General features: G+C 44.8%; 1 pseudogene across 1 annotated transcript; it reads right to left on the reverse strand.

Annotated features, from left to right (window-relative positions):
- Nucleotides 1-1,165: 1,165 nt before the first annotated feature.
- Nucleotides 1,166-11,721, reverse strand: LOC311113994 (protein bicaudal C homolog 1-like; annotated as a pseudogene). Its single transcript has 18 exons — nucleotides 11,645-11,721; nucleotides 11,497-11,550; nucleotides 10,090-10,151; nucleotides 9,736-9,782; nucleotides 9,206-9,275; nucleotides 8,537-8,577; nucleotides 8,218-8,435; nucleotides 7,856-7,986; nucleotides 7,714-7,801; nucleotides 6,132-6,259; nucleotides 5,526-5,716; nucleotides 4,719-4,905; nucleotides 4,177-4,254; nucleotides 3,083-3,238; nucleotides 2,182-2,390; nucleotides 1,700-1,808; nucleotides 1,378-1,477; nucleotides 1,166-1,281 (listed from the first exon to the last, which is right to left on the reverse strand). The product of its transcript is annotated as a protein bicaudal C homolog 1-like (transcript).
- Nucleotides 11,722-22,357: the final 10,636 nt, after the last annotated feature.

Genomic DNA, 22,357 nt, shown 5'->3' on the forward strand with positions numbered 1-22,357 from the left:
TACGTGCTCCTCTGTACGGCCCCCTATAGCTTTGTAAATTTGCCCTTGTAAATTAATATTTGTCTGTATCCTTTCTCGAAAGTCTCTAGAAATGAGCATTTAAAACTTGTTTTAAGAAAATATTATCTCCTTAGCAAAATGTGTCCCCCTGCAATGTCAGAGTCGCTCCTACGGCCCTGCTTGTAGGATATCCATAATGTATATGAAATGTTTATCAAAGCCTTATTGAAACGATGGCAAGATAGTTCTCACTTCAAAATGACAACCAAATAATTTCATTTTGCTAGGATAAAACGCGTCAATCTAGCCTAGCAATTCTAAATCAATTAAACGGGAAACGACTCATATACGGAGGCAATGGCTTCTCGCCTGCTAACAGCTGATAAATGTAATAATAACCTTTTCTTTTATTCATTCATTTATCTGAGGGTTCATATAGCGTCAACCCAACTCCAGGCTGTCCATCAAGCTCTATTTAATGTCATTGCTGGTTGATCTCCATCTGAAATGGACTTATAATTAATTATTGATGCAATAATGAGGAGTGGGGAATGTGACTTGAATCTACAAAAAAATCTACAGTCTGTAATGTCAGTGCTCTAGCTGTGGATCATTCTCTTGTTTGCACCTATTTGAGTTACTTTATGTACTAACATAGACATCCAAAACCTTTGTTACTCTACAGGCCATTTCAAGGGAGGTTTTCATTCAGATTGGTTCGTAGTCCTGTGTACCTCAATTGGTAGAGCATGGCACTTGCAGTGCCAGGGTTGTGGGTTCAATTCCCACGGGGAACAGGTACAAAAAAAGTATTAAAATGTATGCACTCACTACTGTAAGTCGCTCCCTGAGCGTCTGCTAAATGTAAAAATGTTTGAGAAACATTTGGTTGAGTCCTCAGGTAAAAAACAACAAAAAAGAGGTGGCAAGTTATTGGAAAAATGTAATAATCATTCTCATTTACCCTTGTATGTTTATGTACAATGCATATACAGTATGTAGTTAACAGTGGACTTCACAACACAGTGTAGACACTGATCTAAGGTCAATGTTGGGTTTAACACCAAGGCTAGGAAATGTGAAAGCCAATCTGATCTTACACCTGTTCTTACAGGCAGTTCTACCCAGGTTGGGTAATGTTGTGTGGGGTTCACCAGTGGTTGCACTAAGCCGCTGTGTCCTCATCCATGATTCGTGGGAGCTGGTCACTAGCCCCGCCTACCAGGTAGCCTGGCTTCACAGCGGGCATTTCTGACAGTTTCCTCTTGCTTTTGTTCAGGTCTGGATGGATGGAGAGAGAGAGATGTTCTATACATCACATGTAAGCCTCAGGGAAAAGTGGGTTGGATGTATATGGTGTTTTTTGCGATCAATCGCCTGAGATGGACAAAAGCATTGTCCTTCTCGCTCCAAACGTGGACACTCCCACCTCTTTCAGATCCTCGTCAGACAGAGTCAGAAAGGTCTGGAAGTCAATCTGCAGAAATAGGGGGCATGACAGTCCTGTTGCTTACACATCCACCACACTTCACTTATACAAGACATACTCAGAATGCTCTTTCAGTCAGCCGCTGTGCCTCCGGAAACAACTCAGTCAATCCTGCTTATGGAGGCTACTTCAACAGATAACCCTCTGTGTATAGACATTTATCAGTTTCTCCTATACCCCAGGGGGCGCTAGCTGTTTGTCTGTCTGTACCTCTTGCTGTTGGAACACGTTGATGTACTTCCTCAGACCCAGCTGGCTCAGGAGCTCTGGGAGGTCGTCTGTAGGCTGGGGGGAGGGGTTCCACTGGCTACCGGTCAACCTCATCACGTGGACACGCCCTCAAAGTAGTTACTGCAGGTCAGGAAGCTCTCCGCTTGGAGTCAGAGGTCAGCGGTCAGAAATCAAAGGTGAAAAGATCAGGGAGAGATGGGGAAGTAAAAGATTAACAGAAGGAACTGTGGAGACAGAAAGCATAACAAAGTCTTCTCACATCTCTCTGTAACTCTCAGATGGAAGACATTTCAAGCACAGCTTTGATACCGACTACATTGAAGATTAGCTAGACACAGGAATTGCATTTCATTACATTTTCTCTTTGTAGACACACAGTCTCTTAGAGACACACACACACACACACACACACACACATACACACACACACACACACACAACAACACTTACAGGTTTTATACGTTCGGGGTCTGTTTGTTGAAGACGCAAACACCAGGAAGGAGGAGGTGGAGGAGAAGGAAGAAGAGAAGTTCGAGGGGGAGGAAGAGGATGAGGAAGATGGAGAGGGGGAGATTGGGGAGGATGAAGACGAGGATCCTTGTCTGTCACGCCAGTTCTCTGAGTCACTGCCGTTCTACACTTTTTTCTTCCAATTCTGAGGGCCCCAGGTCTGCAGAGAGACAAAGAGAGAGGAAAAGAGATGGGGTTTAATTGCATATATTCAGCTTTTTTATCTTCTCAATGTTTTTAATTCTTCCATCGCTTTGTTTCTCACTTTTCCTCCGCTCCCCTTTCTCCTTCACTCTCTCCTTCTCTCTCTCACTCACTCTCTCCTTCCCTATGAGAATGAGTGGATGAGACAGGGTTGTAATTGGTGCTCACAGTTTGTCTCCTCCACTCTGTTTTTCTCAGAGCAGGAATACCAATCGAGCCAAGCAGCACTGAGAATAATCATATTATTAAACAAGCTCTTGCCCAGCTCAATGCCTCTCCTAGCTCACTACAAATAATCAGGCGCTTAGGCGAAACGCACACACTCACTCCTAAATTCCCTCACGCAAAACAACACAGAAATGATCAGACAGTATTTATTAACCCAAATTAGTGTGGTGTTCAGTGACTGGCCACAGAGCATTCAGAGAGGGCAGCTGCTCAATGGCTGATAATAAACCCTGCCTGGTGGAGACTGAGAGGACAGGTCAAGCCCATGGAAGACGTACAGTTGTAGTGATCTGTTTGTTGATGTAAAGGCACTTAGACGATAATCCTAGTACAGGTGAAACAGTTGAAGTCTTCTTTTTTCTTCACTTCTAACCAGGCAAGATGACAGTAGTAGGTGGTTGCTCTACGGGTGAGTAGTACCTGTTGTAGTTGTCCAGTGTTTGCCAGGTAGGGTTTGTAGCTTTGTCGGCTGATGTTGCCTAGCTCCTTGACGGCCTCGGCAGGCATGGACTTAGAGAAGCCCAGACCACTCCAGGTATCAGTGGGGGTCCGAACCTCTGTCACCACCGGCTTCCTCTGAGAGTACAGATATAATACATCACACACACACACACACATACATACACACACACACACACACACACACACACACACAGGCTGCGTTTACATAGGCAGCACAATTCTGATCTTTTGCTGCGTTTATACAGGCAGCCCAATTGGGGAAATTCTGATCTGACTGGTCACGAGACTAATAATTGGCAAAAGATCAGAATTAGATTGCATGTGTAAATGCACACATAGACAGATTAGCTATCCATACAAAAACAAACACACACATTCCCCAAAAAAACATGCACACAAAGTTACTATAAATCACTCAAACAGACAGGCAGTGGTTTAATTGGTATGCTGTTGTTGTCAGGTGAATAATGCAGATAGACTAATAAAGAACAGTGTTTGATACAGAATGCTTTGCGAAGAATCTCATAAGCATATAATTCATATACGAGTGTCTGATGTATGTGTGTGTGTGTGTCTGTGTGTGTGTGTGTGTATCTGCCTGAGTGTAACAGACACCAGAGTGTGTAAATTCAGCGGGAGTAGTAATGCTCCTCTATTATAACTTTGGCACGGTGCAACCCATAAGTGGGTCCCCTCCATCACCTCTCTGGCAATGTGCAGCACATAAACGGGTCTCCTCTATCAACGCTCTGGCTCATAGTCCCACATTAATGGGTTCCCTCCATCACTGATCTGAATAACAAACAAGAGCTGCCTTGTCTCTCAATAGCAGACAGTGGCAAGTGGCATATCCCAATGACATGCCACTAATTTGGCCAGGTGCAGCTGCTAAGTGGGTGCTCTGATTTGCAATGGTGGGCTGGCGCAGCAGTAAAATGGGTGCCTCTTAGTGGGACTCTTCTACAAGTCCGAAAATAGGACTTTTGTGTGTGACTGAACCCTGGATAAACCAAGGTGATGTTGTTAATGAGACCTGCTGGGCTACTGTTCACACTACAAGGCAGAAGCATGAACATTGAGAAGGTCTCACCTTGGGTTGCCAGCAGTTTCTTAATCTCATAGTCGTAATCCTGCAACAACAGGAAAAGTTGGATGAAGCCGGTAAATAAGGGAGGAAATGCAGTTAGGTTGTTCTGTGACTGATGTGTTCTGGAAGGGAACCTGATTTACTGAGAGAACAGAAGATGACTCGAACTGGCACTTCCTGTTGTTACCGTGGAGATAAACATGTTATCCCCATGGTAACCTTTGGGGCACCAAGTGGACAAATGATGGCAAAAACAACAACTACTGTAGCACAAACACACAAAAATCTAATTCTTCAAATTTGGTTGCGTGAGGCTCAAAGAAAGCAAAGGGGTCAAATCAATTGGTGACACAGTTTACAGTGTCACATATAACACGCTCCTCTATATTGCTCTGGGGTTGTTTCATTTCTGGCTGGGGAGAGTTGGAACTTACCTCATCCATGACAAATATGCAACAAAACCTGTTAATGAATATGAATCATTCTAAATCAGAGTGAGAGTCTCACCTCATTCCTTGATGCGTCACAGAGAGTGTCCTGAGTCTGAGTCACGTCCCTCCTCAGGCTGTTCCGTCTCTCATGCCTCCCTCCTTCCATCTCTCTCAGGCTGTTCCGTCTAGTATCACTCCTCCCTTCCTCCATCGCTCTCAAGCTGTTACATCTCTCACTCCGTGCTCCCTCCATCTCTCTCAGGCTGTTCCGTCTCTCACTCCTCCCTCCTTCCATCTTTCTCAGGCTGTTCCATCTAGTATCAATCCTCCCTCCCTCCATCTCTCTCAGGCTGTTCCATCTCTCACTCCATCCTCCCTCCATCTCTCCATCCAGCAGTCTGCAACAGAGCGGCAGTAGTGAGACCAAGGTCAGGTCTGAGCTACGCAGCGTGAAGGCTGTTTGTAGGACTCAGTTAGCTAAGTAGCTCTCCCAGCTAATCCAAGGGCTGTTGAGACCTGATACTGAAGAGAGGGATTGAATAAATGCAATACCTTTCTGACATTACTATTTATCATGAGAGTATCGCTAAACTGCAGCAAACAGCACTGCAGCTCCAAATTCTCCCGTTATTTTCCAGGCAGATCATTCACGGCCGTACAAAAGGCTAAACGCACAATAAATTAAGATAAAGTGCAAATGTTTTGTTTTTTGTTTTCCATTCCATTCTGAAAGAACAGGGGCTAACTTTGCTCAAGTGTGATTGGCCCTCATCTAAGATCAAATCCACATGGAATATTTGGGACTATCCAAACAAAATCCCAACCTCAACCATTGTCCCTAAGGACAACTTCATCTTACCCTCCCTAGTGTGAATGTATTTACCTCCTGGTCATGGCCTGGCCTGTTGACTGGCGTCTCCTCTGGTTGAGGAACCCGCAGACTTCAGGACCCTGGAGGCTGCTCCTCCGACTCATCATCCTGACCTGGCTCATGACATCACTCAGCTCTGATGTCATCGGACCAGGGCTCTCGTCCTCGTCCGACAGGCTGGACAGATTCTCGTTCTCTGGGATCTGGGTAAACAGAGGTGCTCTCATTGATCAATCCTGATACTCTACTGATCCAATAGCACCACCCTCAGGACAACTGCAGAATCAAATCCCCTGCAAGGAAACACCTTACAACTGTTTCAATCCATCAGTGGAGGCTGCTAAGGGGAGGACGGCTCATAATAATGTCTGGAACAGAGCATATGGAATGGCATCAAACCAATGGAAACCATGTGTTTGATGTATTTGATACCATTCCCCCTATTCCGCTCCAGCCATTACCAAGAGCCCGTCCTCCCCAATTAAGGTGCCACCAACCTCCTGTGCAATACATTATATCTCACACTGTCAAACTCTCACTGTACTGCACTTAACTTGGTAGTCAAGAGGGCTACAGGTATTGATTCTGTTATCTGATGGTGACCCTATCTCTCCACACCTTCTCCAGTTGCCTGCTCTCTGTCCCCTTCAGCCCCATTCTCATTCCCTCAGAGGGCAGAGTCAGGCCTGGTGGGGGCGACGGGCAGGGCTTAGTTTGGGAAAGAGCGCCAATCAAAGACTCGGGGGCTGAGCAAAAGGAAGAGCAGATTAGGATAGGACAGGATAGGACAGGATAGGACAGGATAGGACAGGATAGGATAGGACAGGATAGGATGGGATAGGATGGGATAGGACAGGATAGGACAGGATAGGATAGGTTGGGATAGGACATGATAGGACAGGATAGGACAGGATAGGATAGGACAGGATAGTATGGGACAGGATGGGATAGGACAGGATAGGACTGGGGCCTTTTCTCAATTAGATTTGCTCAACACCTCCGTCCACTCTCCTCCATCCTCTCTAGCCTCCTTTTGAAAAAGGTCTAAGGTAATCGAGGAGAGGTGGCAAGGTGAGTGAACGTGGACAAAAATGTGCTTGTATGAAATGAGAATCTCCTTCTCCACTCGCGTGTCATCAGGCAAATCACATTTTTAGGGGTGGATCCCAAAATAAATGTGTAAAGTGAAAAAACTAGTGAAGTTAGTTGTGCAAGACAAGACAGATAAAAGGATAAGTAGCATATCGTTTTTAAATGTGTGCATGCTTTTCTCCTCCGAGAATACAACAGCTGATTCAAAGGGCGTGTGGCAAACGTCAAAACTCTTCCGCGGTAGGACACACTTGTGCTTCCTCGCCAAAAAGAGGCTATCGAGGAGGGGAGGACCTTCTTCCATTTGCCTACTAACAAATTGAAACGCTCCTCGACTCGGTTTCCAGGTCACAGAGAAGAGAGGACGGAGGAGAGAGGACAGAGGGCGGAGGAGAGAGGACGGAGGAGAGAAGACGGAGGAGAGAGGGCGGAGGAGAGAGGGCGGAGGAGAGAGGACGAAGAGAGGACGGAGGAGAGAGGACGGAGGAGAGAGGGCGGAGGAGAGAGGACGGAGGAGAGAGGACGAGAGGACGGAGGAGAGAGGGTGGAGGAGAGAGGATGGAGGAGAGAGGGCGTAGGAGAAAGGACAGAGGAGAGGAGACACAGGGGAGAGAGGACGGAGGAGAGAGGGCGGAGGAGAGAGGACGAAGAGAGGACGGAGGAGAGAGGACGGAGGAGAGAGGGCGGAGGAGAGAGGACGGAGGAGAGAGGACGAGAGGACGGAGGAGAGAGGGTGGAGGAGAGAGGACGGAGGAGAGAGGACGGAGGAGAGAGGATGGAGGAGAGAGGATGGAGGAGAGAGGGTGGAGGAGAGAGGACAGAGGAGAGAGGACAGAGGAGAGAGGACGGTGGAGAGAGGGTGGAGGAGAGAAGACGGAGGAGAGAGGACGGAGGAGAGAAGACGAAGGAGAGAGGACGGAGGAGAGAGGGTGGAGGAGAGAGGACGGAGGAGAGAGGGCGGAGGAGAGAAGATGGAGGAGAGAGGGTGGAGGAAATAGGGAAGAGTAGAGAGGACAGAGGAGAGAGGGCGGAGGAGAGAGGGCAGAGGACGTTGCCCAAACGAGAAAAAGCCCCTGATACATACCAGTATATGAAAAGACACACACACTGGGGTCGGAGAGGCAGAGTTGCTGCAGCAGCATGTTGAGCCAGTAGTTGGTCAGCCCGTTGCTGACCAGCATGGGGTCAGAGTTCATCTCATCTATCAATTAACCATTACAAAGAGCAAAGTGAACTGTGACCCTCCTCACCATGAGTTGCTGCCTGGCCAGACATACCCCGTCTGGGCTGCCCTGGATGAGTGAGGGAGGGTTCTGAGGGGCGCTGAGGTCTGGCAGGACTATCTGGGTCTGGGTCTGATGCTTGACCCCCAGGAAGTGTGCTCAAAATAAAGTTGCTGAAGTTTAATAACTAACGGGCAGTACTTGAGGGGTATACTACAAAGCAGGATCAATGAGATAGCCAGCTAACTTTGAAGCTATTATTTAAGCTATTTCAGAATATTTACACAAGTTAGCTGGTCAACTCATTGATCCTGCTTTGTAATATCGCCCTCTGGTTGCTAAGGGACAATACCCAGTTATTAAGAGGCTGTACCTGGTTGCTTAGAGACAGTTGCTAAGGAACAGCTGTGGGTTGCTTAGAGACAGTACCTGGTTGCTCTTCTCTCCAGTAGCGTCAGGGAAGTGGATGTGGCATGATGTCATCTCCATCACCTTCTTGATGTTCCCGCCCCCTTTCCCGATCACATGAGAGTGCTCTGTGTGAGCCACATCCATCTTCAGGTTCACCTTGTTGACCTGACTCAGGAGAACGTGATTTTTTTACTAACTGTATATAGTCGGTTTACTTGGCTACATTACATGTTAGGTATAGGATTAAATCTCAGTTTAGGACACTTAACTTTGTCTCCAGAAGTTATTTTTGGCCACTAGAACATTGCCACGCTTGCCTTCCACTTTCACATGGGGGTCTGTGGTATAGATACAAGACAGAAATGAATCTAAAATATATGTAGTAGCTGGCAGACTCTGGTAAATCTTTAGTATTGTATAAAATATCAAGTTGTATAGGAGACTGAGACAGATTGAGACAGGTTGAGACAGGTTGAGACAGGTTGAGACAGGTTGAGACAGATTGAGACAGACTGAGACAGGTTGAGACAGATTGAGACAGGTTGAGACAGGTTGAGACAGATTGAGACAGACTGAGACAGGTTGAGACAGATTGAGACAGATTGAGACAGTCTGAGACAGGTTGAGACAGACTGAGACAGGTTGAGACAGATTGAGACAGGTTGAGACAGGTTGAGACAGATTGAGACAGACTGAGACAGGTTGAGAGACTGAGACAGGTTGAGACAGGTTGAGACAGATTGAGACAGGTTAAGACAGGTTGAGACAGATTGAGACAGATTGAGACAGACTGAGACAGGTTGAGAGACTGAGACAGGTTGAGACAGGTTGAGACAGATTGAGACAGGTTAAGACAAGTTGAGACAGATTGAGACAGATTGAGACAGGTTGAGACAGGTTGAGACAGGTTGAGACAGACTGAGACAGGTTGTTGGAATATGGAGGTATCAGGTGGTCTGAAATCACCTTTCTTTGACTTGGCTCCTATTTTCAGCTTGGATGGCCATTTCACCTGGGTGTTAGTTTCCATCATCACCTGCGAGACAAAATGTGAGAGGAAGACGTGTCGATGTGTGAGTGACAGAGAAACTAATGGAGTGTGAAAGACAGGCCTTTTACCACGAGAATAACACCAGTTTATACATCCCAGACACACACACAATACACACCAAAACCCATTGTCCTATTCAGAGAAGACAATGCCTCATTACCATCTCAAAGACAATCATCCTCGCTACCATAACAACGCCAAATCGCTGAGTAACAATGTCAACAGTCAGCCTGTGACCTTTCATGTTCTCTATACAGAGGTCCTCTGGGAAATCTGTAGACTTTTACATGCAGGTATTTTCACGTCAGTGAGTCATATTTGAATGGGAAGATTAGATGTATGTTCATTATTTCTGCATTGTATGAATATGAGCCTTTATATTTTTATTTCAACCGTCCATTATATCTGTCTCAGTGTCAATGTGGTCTTCTCTCTTCATATTTACTCTCTCAAATAACTCTTCACCAGTAAGTCCCTCTCCATGTTTGGGAACTGAAGAATATTGAAAAGAAAGGAAAGAGAGAGTCACTTATTGGCCAAAATCTGAGGTGTAAATAAATACAAACATTTAAACATCCAAAAAACACCAAATAATCCATACACAGGGTTACTGGTTAATGCTTTGTTTGTGTCTATGCGACACTCACCTAAAAGGAGAGAAGTACTGTATGAAAGTTCTGCGAAGGGTCAACATTTAAAAGGGAGAGTTGAAATTTGCAGAGAAGTGGGGGACGTAAACATTTTAAAAGGGCATCGCTCCACAATTACATTTACAGCGTGGGGGCTCAAAACACCCCACCTGCTGAGTGCCATGGGTTACGCTCCTCTAAGCTAAAGAATGGGCGAGCGAGCAGCATGGAGCTGAGAGAGAGGGGAGGGGGGCACCAAAAGCCAGCCCCAGAGACAGCTAATCACATCAAAGGTATTTCACTGGCGCATGGACCCTCCACCCCACCAGAAATTAAATAACAAACACTGACACGCTTTAGAACCTGATGTAAAAACAACTACGAAACCCATCCCTCTATAGTGATTATTCAAACCCCAACATCCCAGATGTCAGCACCAATACACTGCTCGCTAGCATGCTAACACTCAGGGGGAAAGAGAATACACTGCTCGCTAGCATGCTAACACTCAGGGGGAAAGAGAATACACTGCTCGCTAGCATGCTAACACTCAGGGGGAAAGAGAATACACTGTTTATCAAGAACTGTGTGACTGGCACAGTGCACAATTAGAGTTGTGAGGCTTATTCACAACACTATGCAAACACACCCTCTCTCAGTCCCTCTTTCTCCCTCCCTCACACACACACATACACGCACACACACACACACACACACACACACACATACAAACACACACACATACAAACACACACACACAATAAAACAAACCATACACACTATAAACAGATACTCTACATCTAGGCTGAGGGAGAAAAATAACAGCCTCTTATTCAGTTGTCCTGTCAGAGTTTCCTCTATAACACAGTGGAGGTAGTTAATCACAGACCTGCTCTGCACTGATAAACGATACAATGGAGGTAGTTTATCACAGACCTGCTCTGCACTGATAAACAACACATTGGAGGTAGTTTATCACAGACCTGCTCTGCACTGATGAACAACACAGTGAAGGTAGTTTATCACAGACCTGCTCTGCACTGATGAACAACACAGTGGAGGCAGTTTATCAAAGTCCTGCTTTGCACTGATAAACAACACAGTGGAGGCAGTTTATCACAGACCTGCTTTGCACTGATTAACAACACAGTGGAGGCAGTTTATCACAGACCTGCTCTGCACTGAAAAACAACACAGACTGACAGGATGGGAATAATGATACTAACGCACCCCTGTCTCTGAGCTACACATCTCGGAATACCAAGCAAGCTTATCTCATAAATCATTAAGGCAGAAACTTTAACCATGCCTAACAACAATGACAGCAGCTGCATGATGACCTGACAGTTGAATAGTGCGGTACTGTGCCAGACGGGTACTAAGGGCATCTCAGGATTGCCATTATGCAGAACCCTGGACAGCATAACAATTACTGGACTCTGAACTCATTTCACAATGGATCACACACTTGAGTCAACTCAGGTAACTGTACAGATTTACAGCATGCACTACCATGATTCATCGTGGTCAACATATGACCACACTAAAAGTCAAACCATAACAATACCACATCACACCTGTTCACCACATCACACCTGTTCACCACATCACACCTGTTCACCACATCACACCTGTTCAACAAATCACACCTGTTCACCACATCACACCTGTTCACCACATCACACATGTTCACCATATCACACCTGTTCAGCATACTGACCCTACAGCATGGTCTCCAGTTTCTTCCTATCAAAACGGAACCTTTCCTCAACCCACTCCGGGTGTGAGTGTTCGCCTCCCATAGTCTCCAGTCCTGGTTAAGAATAACCTCCTTCCTCCTCTTCCTCTCTGTTGCGGTGGGACGGGGATGGGAAAGGTGAAAGGGTCTGAGATAGTCTTGTCCTGGCTCAGGATGGCTTCTGGGCCGGGTCTGTGTGGTTCTAGCTGGGTCGGGAGAGAAAAGCTTTCCTCCGTTGTGGTGGCCATAGCAAGACTGAGCCTCTGTCAGTGTGTACATGGAGATGGAGTGAGAGAAGGGGAGAGAGGGGAGAAAAACATGCCCCCCCATAGCCTTCCTTACATCCCGCCTCCACACACACACACATGTTGGAAACACACACACACAATATTCACATGCACACACACATTTCAATAGGCCATAGATAGAGCATGAGGATGGAGTAAGGTGGGGGCAGAAAGGAGTTGGGTTATATTAATACCCTACACTCTTAGAAGAAAAGGTGCTTAAACGGGTTCTTCGGCTGTCCCCATATGAGAACCCTTTGAAGAACCCTTTTTGGTTCCAGGTAGAACACTTTTGGGTTCCATGTATAACTCTTTCCACTGAGAGTTCTACATGGAACCCAAAGGGGTTCTACCTGAAACCAAAAAGGGTTCTATCTGGAACCAAAAAGGGTTTTCCTATGGAAACTGCAGAAGAACCCTTTTTTCTACATATTTAGCAGACACTCTTATCCAAAGTGACTTACAGTTAGTGAGTACATACATAATTTTTCATACTGGCACCCCATGGGAATCAAACCCACAACCCTGGCGTTGCAAACGCCATGCTCTATCAACTGAGCTACATGGCGGCCATTCCCTGGACAACTGTGCACCGCCCCATGGGTCTCCCAGTCGCGGCCAGCTACGACAGAGCCTGGATTCGAACCAGGATCTCTAGTGGCACAGCTAGCACTGCGATGCAGTGCCTTTGACCACTGCGCCACTCGGGAGGTCAGAATGTATACTGTTCCAGGTCTCCTACTCTGAGGATGCAGACACCATCAGACACCATCAGAAGGCCTTTGAATAACATATACATAGACAAGCAGACACACACATTCCATCCTGATCACAGAGACATTTCCTACAGAAATGTACAGAACCCAGAGAGTCCTCTTATACTGAGGACCACCCGAAACCTGAATGAGAGGAAGAGGGCTTGAGATTCCTGAGATGAAGGGAGGCGGTCAGGGGGTTTGGATGGGTGTATAGGGGAGAGACGGGTTTGGGAAGGTGGAAGGGTGGGAGGGATGGGGGGATAAAATAGCTAACAACCAGCTCCAGCTCTGTGTTTGCCACGGTTGCCTGGCAACCCATTTGTTTACGAACAAGCAAGTGGTGAGAAAGTCATAAACTTCAGCACAAGGGAAAGATGGGTAAAGAAAATGGAACAGTGACAAAAAGAGGACAATTCTCCACTGCATTTCATTAAGCTGAAAATGTGGTCAGAGGCTTTGTATGGAGGGTGTGACACAATTGTGGGGCCTCTAGAGGCATGTTGAGGCCTAATCAAGCTCTGTACCGCATTGCTGTGCACTCAAATTTGTAACAATGCAGAGGGCTCCGTATAGCTGTCCATCGACATGATAGGTTGATGGTAGGTGAGGGCGGGAGGTCCTTTATAAACACAAACTCACTTCCTTGACAACTTCCTTCACAACAGCTCTGCACTGCTCCGTGAAGGGCAAGAAGTATGAATGCCCTGACTTCTGCAGATGCCGTATCACCGTAAATGCTGCACGGCCAATGCAGATGTCGGATTGATCATTCAGTGCCTTTAAGAAGTGAGTATATGCAATGCCCACTGACCTGGGTATACCCACCACTACATCACTGTGGCTATGCATATTCATGATGAGGCTAAGCATCTCTCTCCATTGAATACAGGACCCTCATCAAATATTCAAAACAGGATTACAATAATGAGATGTATCCACCAATCCAACGACTCCCATTGTTAGGGCGGAGAGTATCTTGTCAGTATATCCATAATCTTTGGCCCAAAGTCAGCTCAAAACAAAAGTGATGTAATTAAGCATGTGTATTAATTACTAGGGTTCTTTGTTTTTCCCATGCAAAAGGGATTGCTTTTGATAAAAACGCTTTATCTGCCTTCCCAATGAAAACTAGTTAGAAAATTCAGTCATTTATTTTATGGAAAATAGATTTTGTATGTTTCTGGACAATGCACCATGCTGCCTTGTTGACAAAATGACAGAGAGGCGCAGATTACTGTTAGATGGTAGAAGGACGCTCCTCCCGCTTTCGCCCGATGACGTGAGGGGTCTATCCCCCATGCCCCGCTGCTCAGCATAATCGAATCCGCCCAGTGTTAACCCTGGGACAGAGGCACAGAGAATAGCTCCATCCACCACACCAGTAACCTAATCACTGCCAGGAAACCCAGTGTTCAGGAATGGACCCTTTGTATGTGTCAGACAGACACACCTGCAAAAAACCATGCATGCATCATGCGTATGTTTGTGTGTGTGTATTTCCAGGATGTGCTCCGAGCTGCCTAAGGGGGCAATCCATTACCCCAATACAAGAAAAGAACAGCTAGTACCTCATTAAACCGCACAGAACGAGCCAATCTCACACTCCTCGGGAAGAATGAAAAAGTAGGATTCCAGATAATATAATTTTTAAAATACTAAAACAGTATGAAAAATCACAATTGAATGTATTAACAATTAATCACGATTAAAATATAAATACAACAAGGCTGTAGGCTTAGACTGCCACGAAAGGTATAACTACAGAGCCTTCAACACAAAGGGATAATACATCAACTGAGGCTTTACAAGCATTTGTGTACCACAGCAACCACAATATTCAATTGGGATCCCTTTAAAACTAGTCAGTTATATTCAGGATATGTACAATTAACACAGACTGAATAGAAGATGTATCAATGGTGACTGGAATGCTGGTTTCACTGGACAAAGATTGTCTGTTATGTTGACAAGATATTAGAGTGACCGCTCTAACAATGGAAATACATGTCCTCAAAGATGGAAGGCAGGCGTGAGGAGGCGAGATCAGGTGGGACCATTCTAGCCAATGAGAGGGCAGATACGCGTGTCAACAACAGGCTATAGAGATAGCTAGAGGCCTCATCTTTGTATCTGTGCCATTATAACGGCTGTGGCAGCATGGGCAGCGCCATTGAGGCTATCTCCATTTTAAAGTAGTCAATTTACTACTTCATTGGCTAAGTGCTTCCAACACATAGGAATCCCCACCCAGTTGACTACTTTAAAATGGTGGAAGCCCTCAATGGCAATGTCCACGCTACCAATTTTTGGGTAAGTTGACGAAATGCCACGTGTGTCCACTTATATCAGTACATTCATAACAACCTATCCATTACAAAACTGATATTCAATCAAATAAACCTCACGTAACAAATTAACAATTCAATTTTTTGTTGACCAAATTCGACACTCTCATTGACCTTTGTACAAAAATTCCTCACTTTGTGGGCTTATTTTCTGGCAGAGTAAAACCTCTCACTTCGCCTCTTCCTCTCTGCTAGGAAGTAAACGCCTCAGCGTGATTTTGTAGGAAACAGGTGCGTTCTCCGTCACACCTGCAACCAATCAGAGCAGACAAACAATTAATTAAAACCGACCAATCAGTTCACAATCACATAATTCATTGAATAGAGGGGCCTACATAAAAACAAATTCAATCTTAAAATTGGTCTTTACACTTTGTAACTATTTACAGTATTATTTTAGTATTCTTCTCCCCAAGTGTCTCATCGCTGCAACTCCCCAAAGGGCTCTGGAGAGGCGAAGGTGGAGTCATGTGTCCTCCGAAACATGACCCGCCTAACCGTGCTCCTTAACACTCGCACCCATGTGTGAAGAGGAAACACAGTTCAACTGGTGACCGGAGTCAGCCCGCAGGCACTCGGCCCGCCACAGGGAGTCGCTAGAGCGCAATGAGTCAAGTAAAGCTCCACAGACCAAACCCTCCCCTAACCCGGACGACGCAGTCCTACGGGACACCCGGCCACCGCAGGTTGTGGCACAGGCAGTGTTGCCAACAAATTTTCTGGGGAAGTTGCTAGAGGCAGGTCGATTTGTTGCTAAAAGTTGCTAAATGACGTTGTGATGTCATTGCGTCACGATGTCATTATGTAATAACGTAAAACTACGTCATTACCTAGAATACACAATAACGTTACTCAAATTGACTGGCCATCTCGGCAACAAATATGATTTGATATTTGTTAGTTTCGATTTGTTTGTTTATTATCACATATTTTTATTTGTAAAAGTACTATAAATACAACACATTTTATATGATCAGATATTTTTATTTTTAAACACAACACATTGAGTTATTGAACAATTACACATGACACATTATTTATTTTCTTATTAACTAGTAAACCTACACATGCTGAACAATTATAGTTTTAAGCAGTGTATTGTTAGTTAGTTAACGTGCTACCTAACTGATCAACAATTATAGGTACAAGCTAATAACAAGGTATATATGCTATCTTATTGAACAAGCAACTTAACTCAAATAATGATGTGTGCGCTAGGGATCTCTCTCCAGCTCTCTCCAGGTTGTTGTGCTGCTTGGCTGGCCTGCTGCTGCCTGTGCACGAGCTGAGCGCTTGATGCTGTCATCACTCACAATGCACTTTTGCAGCCAGGCACGTGTGTTGTGACTGAGTGTGTGACAGATAAAATCGTTTTTGTGTCATTTAGAGGGAAAATGCGTGCATTTTAGGGTTTGAGTCACTTTTCAAAAGTTGCAAAAAGTTCCAAATAATTTTTTTGTTGCTAGGTGCTGTTTGAAAAAAATGTGGCCAGGGTAGTCTGAAAAGTTGCTAAATCACTAGGTACAGGCCAGGAATGAACCCGGGTCTGTAGTAACGCCTCTAGCGATGCAGTGCCTTAGACTGCTGCGCCACTCAGGAGGCCCCAACTATTTTCAACGAACCTTTTCATTTTGTGTGGATTGTGACAGTATAATTCTGCCTATGAATTAACGTGTTCTAATAGTCGCTAGATGGCGAAAGAGTTACATGGAATATTGTCAAAAGCCGTCCCACCAACTCAGGCCCTAGTGCCTGAGAAGGGAGATATGGAGATTTTCTGTTATGTTTTGTCAATGTACAATTTTATTTTGGTGGATTAAGTTAGTTTCCCTATTATGTATGGATTTTATTTTTACCTTGTTTTGGTTTCAACCCGTCCAGTTGGTGGCGGCAATTCACCTTTTTTGGGTTGTAGTCCGCCATAAAACCCACAGAAGAAGAAGAAGTTGCTAGATGGGATTCAGGTTCTCTGTAGAGAAAACTCAAACAGTGTTCTTTACCAGGAGGAAGGTGGGAGATGACGTATGCTTGAGGTTATATGGGAGAAACCTGGAGAGGGTGGGGGCCTTCAGGTTCCTTGGGGTATACTTTGATACTAGACTGACCTGGGCAGAACACATTGAGAGAGTGGTGGGAAAGTGTAAGAAGGTGCTAAATGTGATGCGCTGTCTGACGGGGAAGGAGTGGGGGGCTGGGCGTTCCTCATTGAAGACCATGTATGTTGCATTGATCCGATCTGTAATAGACTATGGAAGTATAGCATATGGTTCGGCAGCCCGGACCTCACTGGAAAGGCTAGATGTCATACAGGGGCAAGGACTCAGAATATGTAGTGGGGCGTTTCGGACGTCCCCAGTGGCTGCATTACAGGTGGAGATGGAGGATATGCCGTTGCAGATTAGGAGACAGCAGCTGGCAATGAATTATTGGGTCAACCTACAAGGACATGGGGTGTCTCATCCTGCGAAAGGGATTTTACAGGCATGCTGGGAACATGAGCGAAGACCGAACACAAGCTTTGGGTGGGTGGGTAATATCCAGGCGAAGGAGATGGGACTGTATGGAAGGGAGTTTAGTCCAACGGTAGTTATTCCTGTAAATCCACCATGGCTACTCCCGCCTCCAGTAGTTGATTTAGAAGTGTTGGAGAGACTACAGAAAGATAGGGAGGGGGTTGTTCCTGCTGATTTCTTTAAGAGACTTCTGGAAACTGTGTATCAGGATTTTGTAGCCATTTACACAGATGGTTCAAAAGATCCAAGGACAGGATGTACTGGGTCCGCATTTGTAGTGCAGGAGTGTGGGGTGGAAGTCAGGAAACGTATTACAGATCATCTGGCTGTATATACGGCGGAGCTGATGGCCATACTGTTGGCCTTGCAGTGGGTGGAGGAAGTTAAGCCAGATAGAATAGTTATTTGCTCTGACTCAAGTGCAGTGTTAATGAGCCTCCAGTCCTTTAGCTCACGTAGCAGACAAGACCTGCTTTATGAGGTGCTACAAACCCATGGCAGGATTAAACAGATGGGTATTCAGATAATATTTACTTGGGTTCTAGCCCATGTGGGGGTGGAGGGGAACGAGGCTGTAGATGAACAGGCTAAACAAGGACTTAATAGTGGGGATGTTGATGTTGAAGTGTCAATGAGCAAGGCAAAGGCAAAAAGACTGATATGTACAGTGATGGTGCAGAGATGGCAGGAGCAGTGGAATATAAATAATAAGGGAAGGCATTTATTTCAAGTACAGAGGAATGTCGGGGAGGGGAGGACGGCAGGAAGGGACAGAAGAGAGGAGACTCTTTTTACAAGATTAAGGGTGGGACACAGCCAGTTGAATAAGACATTAAACGTGATAGGAAAGCATCCATCAGGAATATGTGATTATTTTCAGGAAATAGAGACTGTGGAGCATGTATTGCTACAGTGTGGGCAGTATCAGAGGGAAAGAGAGAGGATGAGATTTAGTATGAGGGAGAAGGGAATACGGGAAATTAGTTTAAAGAGTATATTAAGCAAAACGTCATTAGATATAGTCTCAAATATTTTATCTTTTTTAAGAGAAACGGGGTTGGCAGGTAGGATTTAGTTTTTCCCTGTCTCTGGCCCACATTCCAGTACGGTAGGTGGCGGTAATGCACCATACTGTAAACCCCACTGAAGAAGAAGAAGAAGAAGAAGAAGAAGAAGAAGTTGCTAGACTGCAATGCGAAGCCGCAGTTTTGCTATTTCCGGGTGACGTTGCTTACTCGAGCTTGCCTCCTTCCAAAATAACCAGTGACCGTTCCATGCTTTATTTTTGTATCTAGACTAGAGCTACTGTACTCATGGGGCGAGAATACTCACCCAGTGAGTTTTTAAAGACACTAATTTAAGGCAAATATGGAGAAATATTCATCTTGAAACTAACTTCAGGACAACGAAACATGTGGAGAGTACAAGGGTTTGTTGGAAGAGGTGAGCGAAATATAATTGTCAATAATTTCCGATTTAGTACTAGCTAGCTAACCTTGTGTATGCACTCACGTCGAAGCTTGCTAGAAGTGTCTATAAAAGTTTCATAATAATGTGTTAGATTTGCAAATGAGGTATCCAGCTCGCTAATATTTAGTTTTTGTCATGACAGTGCTATTATGCGCACCAGCTAGAATCATTGACAGGCTTGCTAACAAGTTCTCTCATGTTCTAGAATGCAAGTCTATTTTAAAACATTCTCAGTTTATGCCTTAACTAGGCCATACTAGTTTATGTTCCATATAGCTATCATTGTTATTATGGGTGCTTTGATGAGCCACAGCCTCCACCCTGCCAACTGTGATCAAGTCTGTTTTGGTTTCAGACGGTTTGAGGTGTGTTTGCATAACATTAACTAACTAACTAACCACTGTTGTAACCTGTTTGGTGACACCTCCTTATGTTATTGTGGTTTGTTTGAACATCTTTATAATGAGAAAGACCTGATTTGCACAGAATACACAAGTACTTTGAGCGCCTTTTATTATAATGCATGTCAAATATAAAAAGGACAGTGCTTGTGCTGTGTCTGTGACTATAACGTGCAGAAATGCAGACAGTATTAGCAATAGGGCAATTACACAGTAACAGAATGATGCTGAGACTAAAATGTTTCACTTTAAAATGCATGCCAAACAAAAACCAATGATTGCAAAACGTTGCATCTGCGCTGTTCAAGTAAATGTGTTTTAGTACAATTTTCAGTGGAAATTGTTGTTAAACGTAGTCTTTGTTCATAGAGTTGTATGGGTTGTTTAACTTTGCAATCATTGTTTTTTGTTTGACATACATTCTAAAGTCAAAAATCGGAGTCTCGGCACCATTCTGATACTGAAATAGCCTGTATCTTCCAGGCTATACCTAATTGTTGAAATGTCTGCTTTGCTGAATGAAGTCAACTTCTTCTATACACAATCACAAACCCATCTCTTACCCCTCTGCCCCCAGTTTTGAGCCGGTGCCATGGCAACGCCCCCCTGCGCCAGTCTCAGAATCACCACGTGGAGGATGAGGTCATCAACACCTCCACCCTCCTCTCCACTGGCTGTCACTCCCCTGACAGCAGGTACCGCATCCCTCCTTCCCTTCAAACCTCTATAGTGCCCCCCCTCCTGTGAGGCGCTCTGCCAGCCTTGCAGCTGGTTGCATCATCCTGTGGCCCTGGCCTGTCTCCGCTGTGCGTGTAGTGTTCTGTTGGGGAAACGGGGACAAACAACCTCTCTCAAGTCTCATTGAGGCTCCTGCCGTGATAGTTTAATACAGCAGAGTAACTAGGGGATAAGGAATCTGACATGTACAGTGAGCTCCATAATTCATTGGACAGTGACCATTGTTTTGTTATTTTGGTTCTGTACTCTAGCAGTTTGAAAGGATAAAATGACAATGAGTGTGAAGTGCAGACTGTCAGCTTTAATTTGAGGGTATTTTCATACATATCGGATGAACCGTTTAGAAATGACAGCACCTTTTGTACATGGTCCCCCCATTTTAAGGTACTACAAGTATTTGTTAAATTGGCTTCACAGATGTGTGTCGTTAGGCAGGTGTATTCATTTGTGTCGTTAGTGAATGCAGGAGAGCTGTTGATGAATAGTAATGATTCTAGACGTTGCTATTGCCTTTGGAGGTTGTTACTGGGGTGTGACAACATGAGGAAGACAGCAGTGTCGATGCAAATGAAGTTGGCCGTCATAAGGCTCAGAAATGAAAATCAATCATTCAGGAACATTGCAAAAACCCTGGCCATGCCCAAGTCAACAGTTTTGTTCATCATTAACAAGAAAAAAACAACCGGTGAACTCAATTATGTCAAAAGACCCGGTAGACAGAGGAAGACCACTGTAGTGGATGACCGGAGAATACTCTCTATGGTGAAGAAAAAAAACCCTGATAACAGCCCAACAGATCAAAAACACTCTCCTGGATGCAGGTGTAGATGTGTCAAAGTCTACCATACGTAGAAGACTACACCAGCAGGACTACAGAGGGTACACTACAAGATGCAAACCACTGATAAGCCTGAAGAACAGAAAGGCAAGATTACAGTTTGCTAAAAAGCACCTAAAAGAACCCCAAGAGTTCTGGAAAAAAATATTGTGGACAGATGAGACAAAGATTAACATGTACTAGAGTGATGGAAAGACAAAAGTGTGGAGAAAAAAAAGAAATGCCCATGATCCAAAGCATACCACCTCATCCATGAAACATGGTGGAGGGGGTGTTATGGCTTGGGCCTGTATGGCTGCCAGTGGAACAGGCTCACTTGTCTTCATCGATGATGTGACTGCAGACAGAAGTAGAACAATGAATTCTGAAGTCTACAGAAATATTGTATCTGCTCAGATAAAACCAAATGCCTCCAAACTCATTGGACGGCACTTAATCACGCAACAAGACAATGACCCTAAACATACTGCTAGAGCAACAAAGGGGTTTTTGATGGCCAAAAAGTGGAAAAACCTTGACTGGCCGAGTCAATCACCAGATCTGAATCCAATTGAACATGCATTTTACATGCTGAAGAGGAGACTTAAGGCAATAAGTCCCCGAAACAAGCAGGAACTGAAGATGGCTGCAGTACAGGCCTGGCAGAGCATCACCAGGGAAGATACCCAGCGTCTGGTGATGGCGATGCATCGCAGACTTCAAGCAGTCATTGCATGCAAAGGATATGCGACCAAATATTAACAATGATTACTTTATTCTACATTATGTTAAACTGTCCAATGTTTTTTGATGCCCGAAAATGGGGGGGACCATGTACAAAAGCTTCTATAATTCGTAAACGGTTCATCCGATATGTATGAAAATACCCTCAAATTAAAGCTGACAGTCTGCACTTCACCCTCATTGTCATTGTATCCTTTCAAACTCAAAGTGCTAGAGTACAGAACCAAAATAACAAAAGAATGGTCACTGTCCAGTGAATTATGGAGCTCACTGTATGTGTAACTAGTAGATGCACACACACTACATGTTAATGTTTCTAAATGTATGTAAATTGTAAAGTATTTGGTCTGTAATGTATTTTTCGTCATGTGTGGGACCCCAGTAAGACTAGCTGTCGCTTATGGGTATCCTAATAAATGAAATCAATATACAAGTTTATATGTAATTTATTCACATCACATTCTTTCTCTTTTAGCTCTCAGAAAGGGGAGGATGGAGACAAGAGGAGGAAGAAGAGGACCTCTCAGTTCTGCTACGCTGGGCTCCCCCGCTACACTGCCTTGGATGCAGTTGGCTGGGTACTTTTCACACATTAAGATGCAAATATAAAGCACATGGCACATTTGG

The sequence above is a fragment of the Coregonus lavaretus genome, assembly GCF_964263955.1.
Source record: "Coregonus lavaretus genome assembly, contig: HAP1_SCAFFOLD_1300, whole genome shotgun sequence".
NCBI classification, from domain to species: domain Eukaryota; kingdom Metazoa; phylum Chordata; class Actinopteri; order Salmoniformes; family Salmonidae; genus Coregonus; species Coregonus lavaretus.